Source organism: Daktulosphaira vitifoliae, unplaced genomic scaffold, assembly GCF_025091365.1.
Source record: "Daktulosphaira vitifoliae isolate Bord-2020 unplaced genomic scaffold, ASM2509136v1 Scaffold_5, whole genome shotgun sequence".
Taxonomy (NCBI): domain Eukaryota; kingdom Metazoa; phylum Arthropoda; class Insecta; order Hemiptera; family Phylloxeridae; genus Daktulosphaira; species Daktulosphaira vitifoliae.
The window spans coordinates 31,473,806-31,496,812 of record NW_026099576.1 but is presented as its reverse complement, the minus strand read 5'-3'; the positions used below and the strand labels follow the sequence as shown (position 1 = coordinate 31,496,812).

The following is a 23,007-nucleotide window of genomic DNA, read 5'->3' as shown; positions in this document are numbered from 1 at the left end:
GATATATATTACAATGTAAAGTAAAATGAAGTTTAAAACCGCATTAAGCCAATAAGCTATTTTGCCTCTTCCTTCTATCGCTCTAAAAAACATAATTTTTATATTGGTAATAAAATTTTACCAAACATAATCAATTGCAATCGCAGCAATTGCTATTTTTGTAATTATGTTGATGCGGCCCTATGAAAATAACACGTAGTATTCTGTAGTATTTTTAATAATATTTTTCATTATGTTGCATTGAAGAAACAGTATTTTAGTCAGACTTAAATAAATCAGACGCAAAATAAACGGACAAAAGATATTGTTTTACCTTTTGCTATCAAATAACAAAAGGTAAAATAATTTTTGAACATATTTTAAGAGACTAGCAAGTCTCTTTATTTAATTAAAATGTTTAAAATAAAATATTTATTTAAAATTTTAAGAGAATATAAGGAAGGATTACAATTTACATAAAGTTTGAAGTTGGGTAATAAATACCAATTGTCAATGCAGTACGTATCTAATTCAGCAAAAAGAGCTAAAGAATTTAATGTTTATACTCGGGACTAAATCAAAGTATAAATGAATTATGATTAATAGGTAACACACCAATCATATATGGTGTTGTCTCATTTCCTATTACTATAAAGTGAAAGCAAAAGTATGAAAATTATGTCACAAGTAGTTCGTCATGAAACAAATTAATAATGACGGGCTACATAAATTCATACATTCATTAGTTTATTTGTTTTTCGTTAATTTTCGATAAGTGATATTATTGGTAATTGCTGTGTAAAACACAAATATGCATTAATATTTTGTTCGACAACACAAGTTAATATTACATCACGGATTATACATGTTTTAATTTCAAATTATAAAAGCCAATTTAACCGATACTGTCTAGTGTAAGGCTAATCATTTTTTTTTTTTTTTATAACTACTAAATAATATTTTAAATATAAAAAATATGTTAATATAATATTTGGAGGAAAAGTGTGCCACATTAACTGATGCACGTTATCTGACTACTCTTTTGTACAAGCTTTGTTTATTTAGGACGTTATAAATCAAAAATATATTGGTAAAAACATATACAAGTTTCAGATATCTATTTGCTCTATGATAATGTTATGTTCATATGTATACAAAAAAAAAATATATTAAAAATACAAAGTATGTTAGAATTATTTAGTTATAGCGACTCATATAGGTCGAATCTAATAAAGAAAATATGGAATAAATTTTCAATTATTAAAATTAAAAGAAATACATAACATTTGCTTAAAATACTATCAATATTCGTTACGTATTCAAGATTTTTTTAAAAGGAAGTGTTTCAACATATATGAGCAGATTTTTTTAGATCTAAGCTAATAGATAATAATGATAACAGTAGATAATGATATAATATTATTTTTTTTAGCAATCAAGTTCATTTAAAATTATTTCGAAGATTTATTTTTTATTTTTTTCTGTAAATTTACAAAGTAACGACTTTCTATTCTAGATATCGTTTCGTTGTTTTATGAGATACCTTAAAAAAATGAAGTATCATCAAAATTGAATAATAGTAACAAAAGGAGTTTGAAAGGGTAGCTGGAAATATTTTAACTCTCAAAATTTGTCATAACCTTCCTAAAAACAAAACAAATTTTATATATTATTATTTAATAACTATACATACAAAATGAAGCCTAATTTGTATTATATAATTTTTTTTCTTTTAATAAACTTAAAAATTTATACTTTTTTTATTCAAAAAAATTATATATTTATTTATTAATTATTTCAATTTTTAAATTTTAATACTTTATTATCAAAATGTAAGGTGAAGTAGGATTAAATACAGTAAATACATTTTTTTTAGATAAATGCCTAGGATTTTATTTTGAACATACATTTACTATGATAGTAACACATATTAGGGAACTAGAAATGTTTCATAAAAAATTAAATATGTTAAATATTCTTAGTAAAAAGTTTTTCATTTAAAGGAGAAAATAATTATTTTTAATTACATCAACTGTATACGCACAACTAGCTATAAAGAGGACAATTTTTTTGCCTTGTTAAGCCAAATAAGGCCATAGCGACCTCCCTCAGAGGGAAGGTTTTCTAACTATTGATACTTCGGGATGGGTGGTTAGTCCGTCACTAGGGAGTAGAAAGGCAATTCCAAATACAGAACTGATATCTCGCACGACAAATGAAGCCGCCCGTGACCGAGTTTCGAACCTGAGGTAGTGCGCGTCAAGCACTGCCGCGTTACCGACTCTGCCACACAGCCCAACCATAAAAAGGACTATAGATTCCACAAACCGATATAATTAAATTTTCCATTATATTTGCTCAAATATTGACATAACAATGTAAATTATAATTTCAGTTAATCCTATAAAAAGAAAAACCTGTAAGCACATTAAATATCTATCCGAACAAAATTTTAAAAACAATCATTGTGGTGAAATAAGATGAATAGTTTTGTTTGAATATATTAATTAAATAAGCGTTTTCAATACTCTAAAATATTAACTAATTGAAATTTTATAGCTTCATAAATACAAAATATCAATAAACATATTAAAAATCCATTATCCAAAAGCATAATAGTAACACTTATTATAGTCAAATTAATACAAACTTATAAATTTTCTCATCGTTTTCTTGTTAATATGACACGACTACTTATTAAATAACATTAACATTATAAGTTAAGGGTTAAATATATTAAGAAGCTGTTATAGTATGAAGCAACGATTAATAATAATTAACGAATTTCTTTTAATAAGAATTTCAATAAAATGGTAAAAATAAATATAGTAGGTCTTACTTATAAAAATATCATTAGTGAAATAGCAAAGGAATACTGAAGCAAATAATCACAATACATGAGGTAAAAAATAATGAAAAAGGAATATTTAATTACAAGTTTTTTTAAGTTGAAATAGTTATGATATTTTCGAATAATCAAATTTACTATTATAATAATATAATTAAATTTATATAACTATATAAATTATATTTTAGAACAACATTATAGATTGAAATGATAGCAAATTGAAGTTTAATTGTAACTTTTATTTATTTTGTTACTGGAATAATGAATGTCACTGAAAACAAAAATATTATTTTGGTGATTTATTGTTGGATAAACAAATTTTAACATGTACTAATACTTCCCCGCAACAACACATTTTTAATACATATTAAATGTATTGGTTAGCATTAAAATGGTTAACATAGTATTTTTATAAGCAGGAAAATATTATAATTTATTTGTTTTAAAACAAATTAACATGCACTAAATGTTCAGGTAGCCGCAGCTGAGTTACGAATATTTGCATTAATCTACATATATAAAATTGTCACAATCTTATGGGTCATTATGAATATAGGTCTTAATTAAGCATACAGTTCAAAAAAAAAAAAACTCACAAATATTTAGAAAATAACCTTAAGATTAAAATATAAGATACTCTATTAGATATAGACATAAATGAATAAAATTTTTATCATTTATGTGAACGAGGAAGATAATTGCAAGGTAGTTCCCATTTCATAGTAGTATAGATTTTCTGTACAAGCAATATTTCTCTCGCTGCTTTCTCCATTTGTTAATTTTATTTTAAAAAAGAAAAGTTTGTAAATATTATGCAGAACAATATTATCAACATATTGTGTATATTATTATATGTAATATTCATCGAAGATCAATAAAAGAAAAAATATATTAAACTTGAAACCCAATAATTTTTACAGTTAGAAAATTGAAAAAAAATTGTGGTTTTAAGCTGAACTCTAATTTTGGATGTTTATAGACTTTAATATTATGGTACGACTTGATATGGTGAAGTAGCAGTGCGTTTTTAAGATTCCATAACAATGAAAAATATAAAGTTTTATAATTTTATTGTGTTAATTGCACTATTATAATAATTATTATATTTTTGATCATAATTCACATTTAGAAAAAAATTAACCTACTTTATAATCTATAAATTATAAATACGGTAATTGGTTAATTATGAAATGTTTGCATTATAGCTAAGAATTTTTCGCAGAATAAATTTATACTAATTTCATGATGTTATAAATAAATTTTTAAAAAGCTTTAAAAAAAAAAAATATTCATTTAATGGTTTTTATACCCAACTAACAATGTTTTTTTGGTTTCTGTACAAATATCTCAATTACATTTAAAGTTTTTAAACTTTAAACTAAATCTTTAATAAATATACTGTTATTTTTTTAATAAAAAAAATACATATTACTAATGAATATGAGTCATGTAAAATTGGCGATGTTAATGTAGTATATTTGTACAGGGACCATTTGATAAGGGGGTCCCTAATAAATATTGGTTATATAGCATCTATTATAATAAATATAGTAAAAATTTAGCTGATTAATAATAATAGGAAAAGAAAAAATAAATTTGATGTTTTATTATATTATGTATAATCATATATGTCCCTAATAACCTTTGTGTAAATACAATATATTTTATTGAAATATTACACGACATAAATAAAGTTATGCTAATAATGGTAACTAATTTGTCAAATGTATTTTGTTTAATTTATATAAGTATACATATGGACTAACACAAATTAGAAACATAGTAACTTAAAACAGAATAAAAACTTTCCAATGTAATTTTAATTATTAAAAAGTTGTACACAAACGTATCACGACTTTTTTTTCACAGCTAACATTTTATCGGCTTATCCCCGTCCAATGTCAAAACGTCAACTCCTTCACTGATAACGTGTCCTTGGCACGTTCTAACAACAGCCAAACTCTTTATCATTTTTATTTTTAATGATTTGTAGTTAATTTTTATGGCTACAACAGTAATAGAAAAAAGGCGCGTACAATATACAATATGAATAATAATAATTATAATTATTATTTTATTTTTCGCTATTTGATATTACGTTATAAATTAATTATTAAAATATATGCGTAGACAATCAATCAATTAACCTCAATACTCGAACGCACAATTCAGATAACATTAAAAAGGTAGACGGTGCCATTCGCAAACTTATATGCCACACATCACATTTTAAAAATCAACTCGTTAAGTTTATAGCTATACTACATGTTTAAACGTGTGTCTGACAATACAATAATTACTTATCGTTTTCGAACAATAAAGGAGGTAAAAGATTTTGTACACAGAATTAAGCGTCGATACCCCGTGAAAGTGTATGAATTTGCATATAGAAACAAAAAAAAGCAAAGAAAAACTTCAGATCCCTTTCACTTGTCTCTCTTCAAAAGAGATCGACACAATTTCACGAAACTTACGTAACAATGGTTACGCGTGCTAATGTTAAATCAACTATAATACTCGAACCAGAAATGTACGCTGGTGTATGTTGTATACATTTTCTATAAACAAATATTAGAAAACATAAGTTTAAATTTTTATCGGGAGCTTAGCCAATATAAAAGTAGAATTGTACATCAGTGGCGTGAACACATAGTAAAATTAATGCGAATAATGCATAATCACTAGAACATTCCAGCAACACATAGGTACAGAGTAGTAGGGGTTAAAACGTTATCACAGATTTTAGTCGCAGGGTTTACACATACGATAAGTGTACGCGTTAAATAGAGCACGAAAAATTAACGACTTGACGGGAAGATTGAGAACCAAATTAAAATATAATAATTTTGTGCAAATGTAAAAATATGTGTACAAAATAATAACAGTACGATTTCTTAATGATGAAATTTTTCGCCTAAAAATGTATTATAAAAGTTTTTATTTTATATGAAAAAAAAACTGTTTGATTTTTTGCGTAAAGATGTATCTACAATAAAACGAAATAGAGCACATGCGGTCCAAATTATGATTAATAAAGTATGTCAAGGTAAATCGCAAACATATAACATTTTACATAGCCTACAAGTGTATTCCGATACTGAACGGAATTGTTAAATACTATAAACAGACAAGTATTTCGACATGAGCCAATAATTGTTTAAATTTTTTTCTGTTTGATTTTGATTCTCTGATATACTATGCGTAGGTTAGGTTAAATATAATTCTATGTACTGAAAATACTATTAAAATTACGGGTAATGATGCCTCACATAGTATAATCATGAGAATGTACCCTGTTGACGTAACCGATACAGTGTAATGAAGAGATAAAATTATATTTACATGAATATTTTCGGTCCTTAGAAAGCGACCTAGAGAAATTTACCGTCTTATATTACATACAGAGAACTTAAAGAGACCTCCAAATGGAGGAAGTGTAAAAAATATGAAGGCTAAAAGTATTTCCTGCTGCTACATGATTACAGCGGGGCCAAACACTTTCCATTTAATGTGTACTATGATCTGTGATAGTACTATAACCCAGACAGCGTCATAATACAAGTATACTCGTTCCTAAATAAAATATTCTCAGGGCTAGACACCCGCCAAAGGAGGCCGTTGTTTTACTTGTTAAGACAAGTGTATTCCAAGTTGATATCCACACGTATCCGACGAAAACATTATCAACAGTAAATTTTTTATTAATGCATGGACAAAGGTCACACAATAACTAGTGCAAAAGGCTAATCACGCAATACAAACTGATAATATTACACATCGTAGACAAACAATGTCAATTATATTTGTTATTCGTAAATTTCGTCAATAATTATCAATTACCTTGATAATGTTTAGTGGTGTATCCAACATTTTTTCGTTTAGAGAGGTGAGTAAAAATGTAATAAAACTTGTTTTTAATTTTGAATAATTTTTATTGTACAAAATATCGAAGTAATAGGGACTAAGGAGGCCATGCCCCCCATTTATAGCAATATTAATTTCTAAAATGAACTGATGAGCAAATAAAAAAAAATCCGAACATGGAATTTTGTAGATTTTTTACTATTTCCTATAATTATGGAATTCTGGCTTGGTACTGACTGCTCGTACACAATTATAAATTGTTTTTATTAATTTTATACATTATTTATTATATATTTTTTAAATATTAATTACCCATTGATTTTTGTATTTTATATTATGTACATATTTGATATTTATAATATTTTAAAATTTAGAAACAATTTTGGGCGGAGAGGGGGATAACACTACCTAACTCCACTTGATACATACGCCCCCGAAAACATTATTCAACTAGAGAATAAAAATTCAACAGCAGTTGTTAATACACAAAAAAAATGTTGTACTACTAAAATAAAATACCCGTTTGAAAGGAGGGAGATAAATTGAAACACAAACGTGTTGTAAATTTTATTTTTAACTAACGCATGATAATTATAATTTTTAAACTTATGTAGAATTAATGTCAAGTGAACACTATTAAATTTGCACGATGGCCTAGATTATTTTTAATGTTTAAATCTCAAATTGAGAATTATGTTACAAAAAAATTAATTATATCATACACCCAATAAAAATTTTCTTATATCTTAAAAGCAATTTTTTTAGTTAAGTAATTGTATTATATCATATGACGTTACAAGTACATATGATTGATAGTTATCATATTAATTATACAACGGTGTTATCGTTTAGAGAAACACAGTGTATATAAATTAAAACTTTGTAAAAAAATATATAATCTTATACATCATGATAGACGTATATCAATATTCGCTAATCGTCAAGGGCTTTTCATTAGTTCAAAATGATTAACATATTCATGAAAAGTTATTTGAAGAATACCACTGCTCCACTTATTTGCTTTGGAAAAAGTCTTTAATTTGCCTATACAATTGATACGGAAAATTTATTGAACCGAATAACACATATTAAATATGCATCGTTACAGTTCACATATATAACAATGGTAGTTGTGTCAGCAATCGCATCGGTGAGAGTTTCGTACAAATATTACATTTTATTCGTGTGTACATATATAAAGGTACATGTGTCTGTATGAAATCCTATAGACGTCATCAGAGTATATTTGCACAATTATGATATATACCATATGTATATATGAACCATATGCTAGAAATGGAGTTGCCAGTAGAAATTATAATTTGACTTTCCCATAACACGAGCGACAACATTTTCATAAAAATGGTTTGATCGTGGGACGAATTTTTAAATTTAATTCCATAATATATTGGGTGAATAAGTCATATTATACGATTTTTTCTGACAAATTTGAATAACGGCAAAGAAAAGAGTGTGCATTTTAACGTTAGAAACAAATAACGATTGTACAGACTAGCAACGTCGTTAATGTTATACAAATAATGAGTGAATAGCTAAATAGCCTAATTTTAAGAAAACACTTATAACTCTCTTCACTATATCCTAGTGTTCCCTGCCTTCTACATAGAAAATGTAGATATATATTTTTTAAAAATCAATTTTCTAAAAGCACTGAATAGCGTGTTATAAAAATGTGATGAAATCAGGCCTAGTTTTGCGACCGTATCTATAGACGTGGTGAGTTATTTCATTCCTAAACAATAGAAATGAAACTAACACAATAACTTTTCAAAAAATAAATAGCTTTACTTTGGTACTATTTAAGGATTCCTATTTTTTGATAGGATTTTTCTGATATAAATTCTAAAGTAAAATTGATGCCGGTTTGTGTTTATGTATACATATAGGAGCAATATCTGTTAAAAAGTGAGAAAATGTCTTATAAACAAATTTGAATATTGTGTAAAAACTTAGTATATTTATTTGAAAAATTTATTCTAAATGGTTAAATGTCCGTTATACATTATAAGTATAACAGTATAAACTAATCGAGTTTATTACATAACAAGTATAATGTGCCTTAATAGTGGAATTAACTAATTAAATAAGTCAAGACGTTTCTATTACACATACACACTATAGACATTTTTTTCTCTATAATTTGCATTTTATACACGCTAGTGTGTGAACGTAGACTAGGTGTATATTTAGATTTTTGTCAGAATTTGTGAATACTCCAATAAAATTACGAATATAATACAATTACTTAAAAATTTTATATTCAGAGTATGTCAAGACGCTATGTTAAGTTTCACCAACGCGTAATTCGACAAATAATAGCGATTTACTTTAAATATTATAGTTGTTTTATTTGGGTTAATTTTTTTTTTGAAAAAAGAATTAGCCCCTCCACACCCCGTAAGAATAATATCAGGTTGTGCATTTGGTAATAAACCTCTATTAATTATTAATTTTTTAAATCTAAAATTACGATTAATTTAAATCATAGTTCATAAATGTAACGAACATTATTTAAAAAATATGAAACAGGACTAAAGTTATTTTACTTGTCAAGACATTCTAGATTACCAGCTATATGTATGTATTGTAAGGATTTTCCCTTTGTCACCGCCAATATGATTTACATATGACATGGTGAATATACAAAAGTTTTTTATATATAAGTTATAGTTTCAAATGTAAATTTTGTTAAATGTGTACTCGCATGGATATCAAATATTTTATTAAAATAGCAAAGTGTAGCGCATTTGTTTATGTATCGTAAAACGTCCACAACATTATTAACACATAATATTATGAATTTTAAACTAACGAGGTTTATTCTAATTATAATGAAATTATAAATATAAACCAAGAACAGTAAAAAAACTTCAACATTAAAACGCAACACGACATTAACGAAAAATGTACCCCACGAGTAAGTTACCTCACTTGAATACACTTTCAAAATTATTTTTCTTCCCATTTTGTTGCAAAAGAAAATGTTTTGAAGAAATTCTACGATAGATTAGTTAAATATTATAAATATCATACGGCTTTGTCCGTAAAATAATTATTGATTACTTAGCCCGACAAAAAATAAAACTGGGCAACAGCGAAAACGTGAAAATCGTGGCTTGTTGAAAAGTAATCGCCTATTGTTGTAGCTATTTTGCTTTGGATGCGGAAGTTAGACCGTATTAATATATTTTTTTCCTAACCTAGAAGCCACATACCAGTGCTGCCTCTGGATAATGTGTTATACACCATACCAATGGCGAGTTCGAACTCTCTCTGCTTATCTGTAGCGCGTTGGCGGTGGCACAGCGGTTTAATGGTGTGCTCACTGTCGGGTATTTCATAACATCTGCTTTAGCCGCCTTTCTTTTTATCTAATTTCGAAAGCTACTCGTGCAGTAATTTATGACTGCTTTCTCGAAAACAAAAAAAAAAGTGCACTTATGATGTTTCTACTTCGGACCTTTACTTAAAACCGTTGTATAACAAACTCTACATGAAAGTTTATGACTTTTATTTAGATATCATTCGCATTTCAATTATTATTGAATAAAATGAACTAGTAAGTAACATACTAGCCGATAAAGAGAAAGTCAATCTAGAAATAAATTCTGAAATATTTAAAAAAAATTATTGGATACATTTTGCATACAAAAGAACAATGTTGGTAAGCAAAAGGTCTACTTTAAATAATCGAGAGACGTAGCTTTTGAGTGAAATAGATTTCGTTGTTGAATTTGTGCTAACTATGAAACTTAGACATCTCATTCTCTCATTCAGAAAGATTTAAAATTTCACAATCATTTACTTTCTACAATAGTTATTGTTTTACAAGTTTTCGCCAAATACAAGAATCCGAGATATTTAAATATCTGATAATTTCTCATCGCGTAGTACAATACCTTACTAACTCATTTCTCTGATTACCAATCTATTATGCTATTAACGTAAATATACTACGTAAAAGCGTATTTAGTTTTGAACCAAATTCGCGTCAATAAAATTAAGCTCAAGAATCAGCAAAAAATAAATTTCTCTTCTTAGTTTTAAAGCTAGTTGTTTTAAATAGGAATTTGCCTATTGAAAATAAAAACCTTGGATTCATTTCGGTAAGGTTGAAAAATTTAATGAGAACAACTAGATAAAGATGACGTTCTATTAATGATTGTATTTAATGACTTTCTTAAATGAGAAAAAAAAGTACAATAGTGTTTATAAAAAGATTAAACGCGTCAAAATAAAAAAATTTACAAATTTGTGTATTAGTAATAAAATACCTATTATAAATAGGCTTTCACACGAAAAAAAGTAATGGTACATTTACACAATAAGTAATTATTTACTTGTGATAACAAGTAAAAATAAAGGCGCATAGCCTATATCAAGTTTTGTAGAACAATAATTTTGTATAATGAATTAAACGACGTTAGACTACTGTACTCAGTGCCACGTGTTTTTACCGCCACGTGCAGCACTATCGTCGTCCAACATGGTTCATTGGGAGAATAAAGTCCTTGTAAAGTTCGATCGTCTTCATTGTGATTTAGCCTTGTGTACAATTGTTATACGATGGCGTTCTTTTTCTTTTTAATTTTTAGTTATTGTAAACGCATTAGACCAGAGTCGTTACGGCGCCACTTGTGAGAGGGGGATCAGGGTAATACATCCTAATTCACTTTCACTCTTACGAGTAATTTATTTTTTCATTTCTTTCCTTCTCGTTTTTATAAATACTAAACTCCCCTTCCTTCCACTCAACGACCATATAGTTTATAGTCAATTCGTAAACATTTACTCCGATTACTGGATAGAGCTCCAATAAAAATAAAAACTAAACAATTAAATGTGAACCCATTTACCTAACCTCTATTAATTCTCTTTTCCTAAATATTATTTAATTTTAAATTAATAGGAGTACCACTACCGATGATACCGTAATAATTAATAATTCGTTGTTGTTCCCATTATTGACAACTTCCTCAAGAGAAACTATTTAGAAACATAATCATTACACTGACACTATTTACTATCACTATCTCACGAGGCTTAATCAAAAAAATAAAAGTTTATGTGTAGACAAAAGTGATTATATATGAAGGAAGGTATAGGATAAATGACCATTTTATTTTTATTTTGATTTTATGGTTTGATTTGATTGCCCATTAGCAGTAATACCAAGTAATGAAATGTACATGATGAAAAAAGTTTTCTTTTTTCTAATATGTAAGTGTCTAGTTTTGTTTTACTATTAAAACTAAATTTATAACTTTATTTTTGCTATTTGGAAAAATGTACAGAAATAGACTATTAACGTTTTCACCCGTATCCTTCATATTTTAACGACCAATTTAATTAAAAAATCTATATATCTAGTACTTCTTTTAAATTATTTATGAAGATAAATATACTTTTTAACACAAAAATCAAAAACTAAATGAAAAAATTCATTTTTACTAATCAATAAAATACTACAGGAATATAATTAAAATTAAGTAAATACAGATAACAGAAATTAGAAAATTATGAAAACAAAAGGAAAACACGTTAATTAATCGCTTAGGAAATCCAGCTCTTATTTAAAATACAAATTACAATCTGCTTACAAATTATCTATAAAAGTTTTATATATTTGAAGATTTACTTTGTAAAACAATATAATCTCTACAAATTTTACCATAATTCATTTGTTAAATTGATTTAAAATAATTTTAGAAAATTTTTAATAATATCATTAAAAATTCTTGAAAAGGAAGTTTTGAGAACGACTAACCTGAGATAGTAAACCTAATTACCTGATTACATCAAAATAAAATCATATTTTATTTATATAAAAAAAAAATATCATTAAAAAAAAAAAAACATGTATGTACATAAAATATATTCTTCTTTTTATATAAACAACGTACATAATATTTAAAATTAATAAAACAATTACTTAATATAGACAAGTGGGTCATTAAGAATGGGATAACATGGGAGATTCTCCAGAACAAATTTATTTACATAGCAAAGACAATTGTTTTCATTTGGAGGGGTAGTAAAAAATTTTCGTATGTTATTCCCTCAAAATAAAAATTTAAGCCACTGAATGTACATAAAATCTCATTAAATTCAACTTTTGTTCTAAATGTAAGCGTAATTAATTATTAAAATACAATATACAGATTAAAATTAATTGTTGAATTAAAAAATAAAATCATAAATAACAAAACGATAAATTCAAATGCAATAACTTATAAAATATATATAATTTAATTATGTTAAGTATAAAAATATTGCTAATTATTGAAAATAATAGAAAATTTTAAGTATCTTTATGTACTTAGAAAATCCTAATATAACGTATACAAAAGTACTAGACAGCTAGTACAAATTTGAGTTATAATTAAGGTTTCTTTTTAGATATATAGTTAATTATAATAAATTACTATGTGGCATAGTTGAAAATTTATTACATACAATTCAAGTTGTGGACATTAAACTTCTGATAAATATTTTTTATTTAAATTTAATACCAAGGTTATACGATTTACGACGAATGTTACATAAAATACATTTCTATTTTCTAATAGTTATCTGTAGTGATATTGCATTGGTCGACATCACTGGTCGATCAATAGGGACGAGAAACGAAATCAACAAAAAAAAAAAAACAAACATGAACAAGTAACTAATTGTAACTCTGGTACAGCTAAACATAATGGCGTAATCGTTAGAGTTATCAGTAAGAACTTTATAAATTTTAATTTGTGTATACGCAAGTGAATGGATCACAGTTTCATAAGGTTTGCATCTAATGATTACAATAAAAAATTTACATACATTTCATTAAACGCAACTGACAATAAACACCGAAAAGGATGATTAAAATAACTAAAGTGTTCTTTCATTGCAGCTGCTCTGACCCGTTTGACCTCGCCGTATTATTAGGGTCAAAACATACACAACTGGTGTCTGTTCTTGGTCGTTTTAAAGACCACAAAATAAAAAACATGGCGATAGTCTTATGGTTTATACCAAAGCAGTTGTTCGTTGTGCTCACTATAGACGTAAGTAACGACTAATATCAAACCTATTGGATGGTAATTTATTTAAAAACAAAATAATTAATGATGAAATTATTCAATTTACTTTAATAAGTCAAAATTAATAGTATAAAAATATATGAAGACTTGGAATCATTAAAATATAATAGTCAAAAAGTTGATTTCAGTTATTTATTATTTCTAAAATTAAAAAACCGTAACGTATGCTATACACATTATAATTCCAATAAATTTTATCTATTAATTTAAATAAAAAAACAGAGTACGTTGAACAAGCTGTATTTAGCCTTTAAAACATTTTTTGGAAATTATTTTTCAATTTTTCTGCACATAGTAGTTATTGTCTTAATTTTATATTGCTTATTCATATGATTAAAACTAAAAATTAATATTAAACAAAAAAAGATAAGCAAAATAACATTTTTTTTGTCAAAAATAATCATTTCTTATATTTTATAAGAGTTTAAGCTTTATAAGACAACTAACATAATTAACTAGTTTATTAATTAAAAAATTTTTTAGTTAAAAAAATGTTTGGTCAATAACAACTATTGGACTAGTATTTCAGAAATTATTGACATTTTTATACCTAAGTGGGAGGAAATAACTAGTGATAAATATAACAACACCCGCTATTACTATAAAATGTTAATAGCTTCCAAAATACTGGTTCAAAAATTGTTAACGACCAGAAATTTTATTAATTAAATTTTGTTTATTAAATAAGCTAATTAATTATGAATGTTTCTATTAGAATTAACATATGTATAAGGTATAAGGATGAACATACAAAATATTTTATGGTTTATAAATTTAAAAAACATGTACCTAAAAACAAAAAAAAATTCAATATTATTTTTAATTTTTAATTAGTTAAATGTGATAAATAAACTGCATGTTGTTTTTATAAAATTTCAGAGAAGTTATGTCCATCCGAGCACCCAAGTTCATGTCTATGTAAAAGGATGAGATGGTTATTATTAAGAACGATCGTTTGAATCAAATAAAGATTTACATTTAAATAAAAATAGCCAATTTGTTACTTTTGTAATGGTATGTTATACAATAAACAAACTACATTTACAACATAATAACATCAAACCTAATATTTAATGAATATCACTTTATAGTGAATCTAATTTTACTTTTTTATATTTATTTAACTTTATAAAATATATAAGAAAATGATACAATGGGTTTTAAATCCTGAACAAAGTAAAAGGGTTTGGTTATTAGAAGTTAAGACAGAAAGACAAACCTAGTTAACACCGGTTTCAAAAACGAGGTCATTATTAAATTATATCAGGTAGAGCACCTGGTCGGTCTGGCATAAATACTCCAAGTTAACTCTATTATTCTGTTTTATTTCGAGCAGAACTATTTCGTTCAAATATCTTTACTCACTTGTATACTATTTCTTAATTGTGGTCTTAGTTTATATAACAAACAAAATTAATATAACAAAAAGTAACTTGAAATTGAAAATAGCTATAAACTAAGCACAGAACTAATTCAAACATATTTTCAGCTCTATTAGTTTGAAAATTTAAATGGATGAATTTTTTATAATTATTATATACTAAAAACAAAATATCTGGGAGTTAAAGCGAAATTGGAGTAAGTCAATTTTTATCATTTTTCAGAAGAGTCGTTTGCAATAATTCAATCCCCTAAGAATTAATATAAAATGTAGATTTTAAAAAATTCAAAATATTGATTTATGAATTAATATTATTATAATAGTTAATACTTAATTTAAGTTTGAACTTTTTATTTTCAGTTCATATTCATTTTACTAAAAATTGACTCGTATCACTTTTGCTCTTACTCCTACATACATCATAAAATTGTTTTACTTTTTTTCAAAATTGTTAAATTTTAACTCATAATTTTGAGATTCAATAACTTTTTAAAATAAAATAAACTTTTTTTTTACGTTTAATCAGTAGAAGGTACTAAAAAATTGTAGCCCTCCTATCCAGGATTACGTTTTAAACTAAAATAATATGAATACTACAAGAAGGCGTCATAAAAGTAAGATATCATTTTATATATAAAAACTGAAAACTAATAGAGTGTATTGAACTGTCTCATGATTATTATGTTTAAAAAATATTGACGACTGCTGATATTGCTTATTTAAGATTTAAAACTTTTAATAGTTTATATTAAAAATAAAAAATATTCGAAGATGCCCATCACTAGTTATTTCGATAACCATTTCGCCTTATCAACAAATCAATCGGTCGTACATTATGAGACAATAACAATAAACAATTTTTAAAGTGATTATCTATTTAATGTATAATACAGTTGTGTTTACATTACAAATTATTATATGCAGCTTTACAGATAAATACTTTCTACATAGTATACGGCCCTCTCTTTAGGTTCAGAGTTTAGAGTAAATATGTTCGATAAGAGGGCACCAATAAGCAAATAAACTAACTAGCGATATGTAAAATACTTTCTAAGAGAAATGCGGTCACCGCATTTAAAGTAGGGGGGTCACATTGTGCAAAATACTAAGGGTTTGATTCGTTCCAAATTTCACGCGCCTGTCGCTTTACCGGAGTCATTTCGGTCAAGCCTCTGCACTATTCTCTCTCTTCTTTAGATTACAGAACATATACGTGAGTTATATAATGTCTAATTTATTTTTATTGTTTTCAATATTATATACAACAGTTAAGAGTATAGTGATTTTCTAATAAAAATATTAAATTAAATAAATAATACAAATAGAATTAGATTAATAATAATATACAAAATTTGATATCAATTTAAAATAAAAAATTTTGATCTTTGCCATGCAATACTAATCAAGTTAAATCTCATATCTAAAAAATAATTTAGAAAATGTTCAAGAAAAGTAAATAGAACCCAAAACACCCCAAATATATTTCTGAAGTGTTAAAAATACATCTATGATAGTTCTTTGGTATATTTAATCAACACTAAGAAAATAATAAATGTATCCTATACGTATCAGTGAAATAATTTCGATAAAATATTATATGAATACATTAGACTATTAAATAAGCGTACGATGGCAACTGATTTGAGGTACGCTCTATTAGTAAGTAGGCCTCAGACGCTTTATTATTATCTCCTAAGTGATGACTATGGTTATTATTTTAAAATTTGGAAAAAAACTTAAAAATAATGATAAAGATTACTTTAATTATAAAAATGATTAAAAAATCGAAAAATTTCCAAAAACCGAAAAATAAACTCAAATATTTAAGAGTTAAATAGACAAAAATGTCGATTTAAATATTTGAGTCATTATGATGCATTTATTGAGACATGAATATTAGTCTTATTTTGTTATCTTATTATTATTGTTATAATTATCACTAAGGCATTGTATCACAATATAATATTATTGTATTTAATCTTGTACTGATATTTTTCTCGTAATAATTAGGGACAACAATTGTAAAATTAATTGATAACTGCATATTATCATATATTTCTTATTATCTTATATTATATTATATTAAATGACTCCCAATGTTAGATACAAAGCGTTATTTAGGTAAAGAACCGCCAAAAATAGTCGTAATATCACTATTTTTGTATTGTTTTTACTCCCCATTAAAAAAGCTTATGAACGGGTATCATGTTTATTCGTGTGTTGCAAAAATAGAGAATTAATTTTAATTCCAATTTATAATTAAAAATACATTTTTTAAAGTTTAAATTTTAATTATAACATGAAAATAACGACACCTTATTTAAATTTATTACATAATGGATTCTTCACGTTGAATACAACTTATTTATTTGATAATTTAAATTATGAAATTTAATTTATAATTGAAATGGTACACATAAAAAATACTGACTAATATTATTTATTTTAAGAATACTAGGCCAAAGTTGACCGTATAACTTCATTTGTTAAGCTTTAACTAATATTTAATCTAATAATTCATTCATTTCTTGTAATATGTAAAAGAATACACATCAATAATTACAATTGTTCTAAATAAATAATATTTTTTTGAATAATAATTTAAAGTTTCCTGTTACCTATTTCAATTAATGTAGTTTTTAATATGCAAATTTAAAAAAACCTAAAATAATATCAGTTGGGACAATTTGGTCACCGGATATGAAAAAAGGTCAATCATTAATAATTTATGTTAAATTTTATGGTAGAAAAATCAGGTTAATAATAATTATAAGTGTAAATTTAGTAAATAAATGAGTACATGTTCATTTTGTGAGTTATATTATGCTCTTTGCCTTTATATGACATACCCTAACAACGTTAGGGGTATAATCTGAAAAAAATGTTTATTTAATATATTGAAACATCATAAAATTGCTTTTTAAAAATTTGTTGATATATATAAAATATGTTAAAATCTTTAAACAGTTAGTATTTGCTGAGAGTATTATTATATATGATTGTTTGAATTAAAAAAAAAGCTTCAAATATATACATAATTACTACTAGTTATAAAATATTAATAATTATTATCATGAACGTTAATTTAATAAAAAAAATTGAAGAGCTAAATTGACTTTTCATTTAACCTATAAAATATTGTTTATACTAATACTGTTCTTTTCATAATTTGAGAGGATTTTACTGGAATTTTTAAAATTGTAAGCTTAATAAAGCCCTTTCAAATTTACGCCTATGTAGAAATTTTAAAAATAAACCAAATACAAGTTTACATAAAAGCAAACTATGTATTAAATGTTTATAAGATAGTATAGCTATTAATAAATTTTGTCTAATGAATGTGTCTAATTGAATTCTATTCAAGAAAAAGATACGTCGTTCGGTTAATAGTTAAAATTACAGATATATAATAAATATATTATATCCATGTTTACAGTTGATTTCTGACGTTTCAGACTCATTGCAGAGTCCATCTTCAGAGTGATAGTTGCTAGTCGGTGGCTGCAACTATTCTGGCTGCAATGAGTCCGAAACGTCAGAACTCAACTGCAAACATGGATATATCCTCAAGCACTTCAAGCAACAAGACAATCCATGAAAGTTTTAACACATTCATAAATATATTATAATTAATACAAAATAATACTTTTAATAATATATCTACGGTTATAATATATTCATTGGAATTCTATAATTGTTTTATAAAAAAAAAAAACAATAGCAATAAGAATATAGTAATACTTATAAAAATAAAGTTATTACTATGTTCATTTACATTAAAAACAAAACTTAAATAATCGATTCATGAATTTAAAAACATTTAACGAGTATAAATTATTACATTTAAATGGTCAAAGTTGCGTATTTAGACATTTTTTATTGGGGGAATCTAGATAAATTTCAAAATGAAGAAGAAGAGGCTTTCAGCTTTTATAACCCCGCGACCACAATTTTTATGATAAGACTCTAAGGGCCCCCTCCCCTTAATGCGCCATTGAGTACTCATGAATATTTAAATGAAATGTAATAAATAACAATTAAAAAAACTAAAAACACTACAAATTTTCATTAAAATATTTATATTTAATATAAATATTATAAATTTATTTAATATATCTATTAATCCTTCAAATATGAAAACAAAATATATTCGTTAAAATACTATTTATATTATTATTTAAAAGAAATTCATTAAAATTATATATCAATAGTTGTTGATATATACTTTGACAATGTCTAATACAGTAAGTGGGAAATTCTATTTAGTGTCCTGTTTTATCATGTTGACCTAAAACTGTATAGCGTCAGAGAGTGTAAATAAATGCGCGTATTGCTATGTACACAGTCCGTGTTATTTCACCGCCCACTAATGACTGTTTGACCTCATGAAATCATTTCATTTGCTCTATTATTAAAGATAGAAGGCACTTTTAGAATACAATAATTCACTAACATACTTTAGTTTTAAGGAGCCAGAGGGAATATTATATGATTTATAATAATACATCTAAATGCCAAAGGTTTTCCAAAAACATTTTTTGTTATTATAACAAAAGGTTCAAAATAGTCACACCTATATTTTTCTCATACACGCTATTTTAAAGAATAGATATTATTAAATAATATATCATTTGATTAAAAATACTATGTAGTTAAACTTCAACAGTAAAATTAAGAAAAAATTCTCTCAATCCGTTTGGTTAAATATAATTCCCAAAAAATTAACAAATTGTTGAAATAACAAAATTGGGTACATTTTTTTTCAACTCATAAAAACTTACTCAAAATTACTTTTTGAAAAAAAAAGGTTTATAAAATACATTTGTAATTTTTCTTAAGAAATACTCTAAATATGTTTTTCTTATTTGAATTTAAAAAAGTAAGAGACAAAAGTTTAGACATAATGTATTTGAAAATCCAACCATTAACCTAATTAAAGTGGTTAGTTTAATTTATCAATTTACCCAAAAACTTATATAATCAGTAATTTTCTATTGAAAAAAAAAAACAATTTACTGTTGATTGTTTTTTTATGAGTAAAAATTTTAAGTTTGGTAAACTGTTATTGATTATACATAATGGGATGATAAGGCAATTACGGGGGTAGACTTACAACAGATTGTTAATGTATGCGCCTCTGTGGTGGCATAAAGGAAGTGAGCATCTAAGATTTTGTAAAGTTCAAGGCTTATAGTTTATATAGTTTCATTATACATATAACTGAAATGTAGTTTTTTTTCTTTATTATTTTTTTAATTCATAATAACTATTAAATTATAACATTATTATTATTTATAAAAGAAGTACACATTACTAGCTTTGAAAATTTAATGTAAAATTTTTATAAAAACATATTTTTTCTTAAAGTTATTCAAATCATATTCAATTATGTTATAATTATAATATGTAACCTATAAATATCTACTTTGTAGTGATTGGAGAAAATGTGGGATAAGAAATGGAATGCGAAAAACTATAATGTAATATAAGCTAATACATTTAAGAGACTAAACACTGAACTATTATAGACTACTCTCTCTACTGTTTGTCAATTAAACCTGTGAATTCAATAATTAATAATTATAGGGATAATTTCTGTTATACTCATAATATACCTATAAATATCTTAAATACCTCATAATTATTATAAAGTATTTAATAAAATTATAATTTCACAAAATATATAAAAACTTAATGAATTTTTTTAAAAATTTTATTGCAACCATTAAATAAATTTTTAAAGCTAAAATATTAATTTTTGTTAAAATATTATATAACAAGATGAACATCTTATTTATAATTATCAAGGTACAGAACTTTAAGCAAATATATATATATGTCAGAAAAGTGCACATTGATATTGATTTATTTTATTTTATATTTTTATCTAAATTAATAATTGGTTTGTTAAAGAATTTGCATAATCTATTATTACATTAAAAAAAAATTATATTCTAGCGAAATAAATGTAATTATTCAAATGCTTTAATTTGTATGCCAGAGGTAAAATATCAATCAGAAGTTCATCAATTTTTTAAAAAGGATGAAGAATGACCATTTTCAAATGGTAATTTAATAAACATTTTAAAAAAAGTTGGTCTTTAAAAAAAAATGGACCTGTGATAACTATCCTTTAGCATACAGATGTAAATTAAATGATGAAACTTATATTTTGGAATGATTAAATATTCACCTACATAAGGAATCTAACATCAATATTTAAACTTTATCAACAGAGATACTTGTAATAAAGGCCAAGGATACCAAAAGATATATTTTGAACATTAAAAAAGTAATTAATAACTGATAAAACAAAAAGTATATAAAACTAAAAAATACAAACAATTTGTTTATAAATGTAATTATTTTAAGAGAAATCAAGTGACTAGTATTTAAATAATCATGTTAACTTGGAACTTAAAAACTAAAATTACCAAAATTTTAACTGAGTTATAATTATTCAATTCCTCTTTAAATATTTGGCCAGCCTTAAAAGAATCACTGTGTATACAGATTTATTCACTTATCATGAACCACTTAATTAATTGGAAAATAAAAATAATATTAATAAATATTTTATTTGTTTTTTTTTAGTTCAATGTTTTTCTCAAATTTTTTTTATATTCATACCTTATACCTCATAAGTATGTAAACTTTAATTTTTCAAATGACAACATCCCTAATTTAGCTTAATTAATAGATAATGATATAATTAGGAAAATAACTAACATATTTATATGTAGGTAAGAGAAAGAGAATGACCAGGGAATGTCTATAATAGTTATAAAAATAGTAGCACCCACTCTTCAATTCTGGTCAATACTTTAAATTGTTTATAACCTAAGAAAAACTGGTAAAAAATTTGTTGTCACCCAGTCATTTTTTTAATCAGATCATTGTCTATTAAATAAGCTAGTTAATTAGAGGTATTTCCATTTGAAAAATTAAAGATAACATCCCTATAATATATATATATATATATAATATATATTTTGGCCAACCCCAAGAAACTATATTTAGGTGGTATAGAAGATTCTATGAAATATTATATTATGGACTTTTCGGTTCATTATGTAAATTATAAAGTATAAAAATATTCAATTCATAAAATAAACCAAATAAGGAGTAAAATGGTATATTTTAGAGATTTATGGGAGGTATAAATTATATTATACAGAAATGTATATTGCATAAATAATTTAATACAGTTTTATGTTTTTATCCGTATAATATAAAATACTGTTGAATTTTCCTATTTATAAAAGCAGGACATATACATTATTCGTACATAGAACTGATATACAAAGTAAATTTGGCAATAAAAATAAAACATATAATTACCAGAGTGTAGAAGATGACACATCAATGGTTAAAACTGTTTGCCACTTTCTGTAAAGAAATATTTCCATAATTTATGTCATCATTTTAATTATAACAATAAAAATATATAACAAGGAGTAAATATATCCAAAGAATCATAGAGTAATAATAATAATTTACATTTACCAGGTAATCTTTTCTTCTTTCAAAATCATTAAGGGATGTTCATTTTTTCACAAAAAAACCTTGACACTATTGTAAATACCAATCGTGGTTATAAATAATATTAATCATAAAATAATAAAAAAGTATTCTTTAGACTAATTAATTTACCAAAAAATAATAGATAAAAACGTCAAAATATAATCTAAAATGTATTAAATATTATACAAATGAAATGTTATTAACATTAATAATATTATTATTACTACTAAAATTATGATTAAAAAAAAAATAAGCAGCATGATAGTATAATATTGATATTTTGTTTATCTACAGATAAAGATAATAAA

General features: G+C 24.9%; 1 protein-coding gene and 1 long non-coding RNA gene across 3 annotated transcripts in view; one reads left to right on the top strand and one right to left on the bottom strand.

Annotated features, from left to right (window-relative positions):
* LOC126907880 (protein roadkill) overlaps window positions 1–22,844 on the bottom strand; it is a 48,161-nt gene extending 25,317 nt beyond the window's left edge. Inside the window, exons 1-2 of the mRNA XM_050689534.1 lie at window positions 22,682–22,844; window positions 22,517–22,564 (exon numbers count right to left, since the gene is read on the bottom strand). The gene's annotated coding sequence lies outside the window, so the exon portion shown is untranslated. The remainder of the gene's footprint in view (window positions 1–22,516; window positions 22,565–22,681) is intronic.
* Window positions 13,274–20,692, top strand: LOC126907895 (uncharacterized). Of its 2 annotated transcripts, none has more exons than XR_007704648.1 (3): window positions 13,274–13,758; window positions 14,674–14,808; window positions 20,608–20,692. It is a non-coding gene; the product is annotated as an uncharacterized LOC126907895 (long non-coding RNA). The 2 variants fall into 2 exon arrangements; XR_007704647.1 differs by lacking the exon at window positions 20,608–20,692 and having other exon boundaries at window positions 13,279–13,494; window positions 13,605–13,758; window positions 14,674–15,274.
* Window positions 22,845–23,007: the final 163 nt, after the last annotated feature.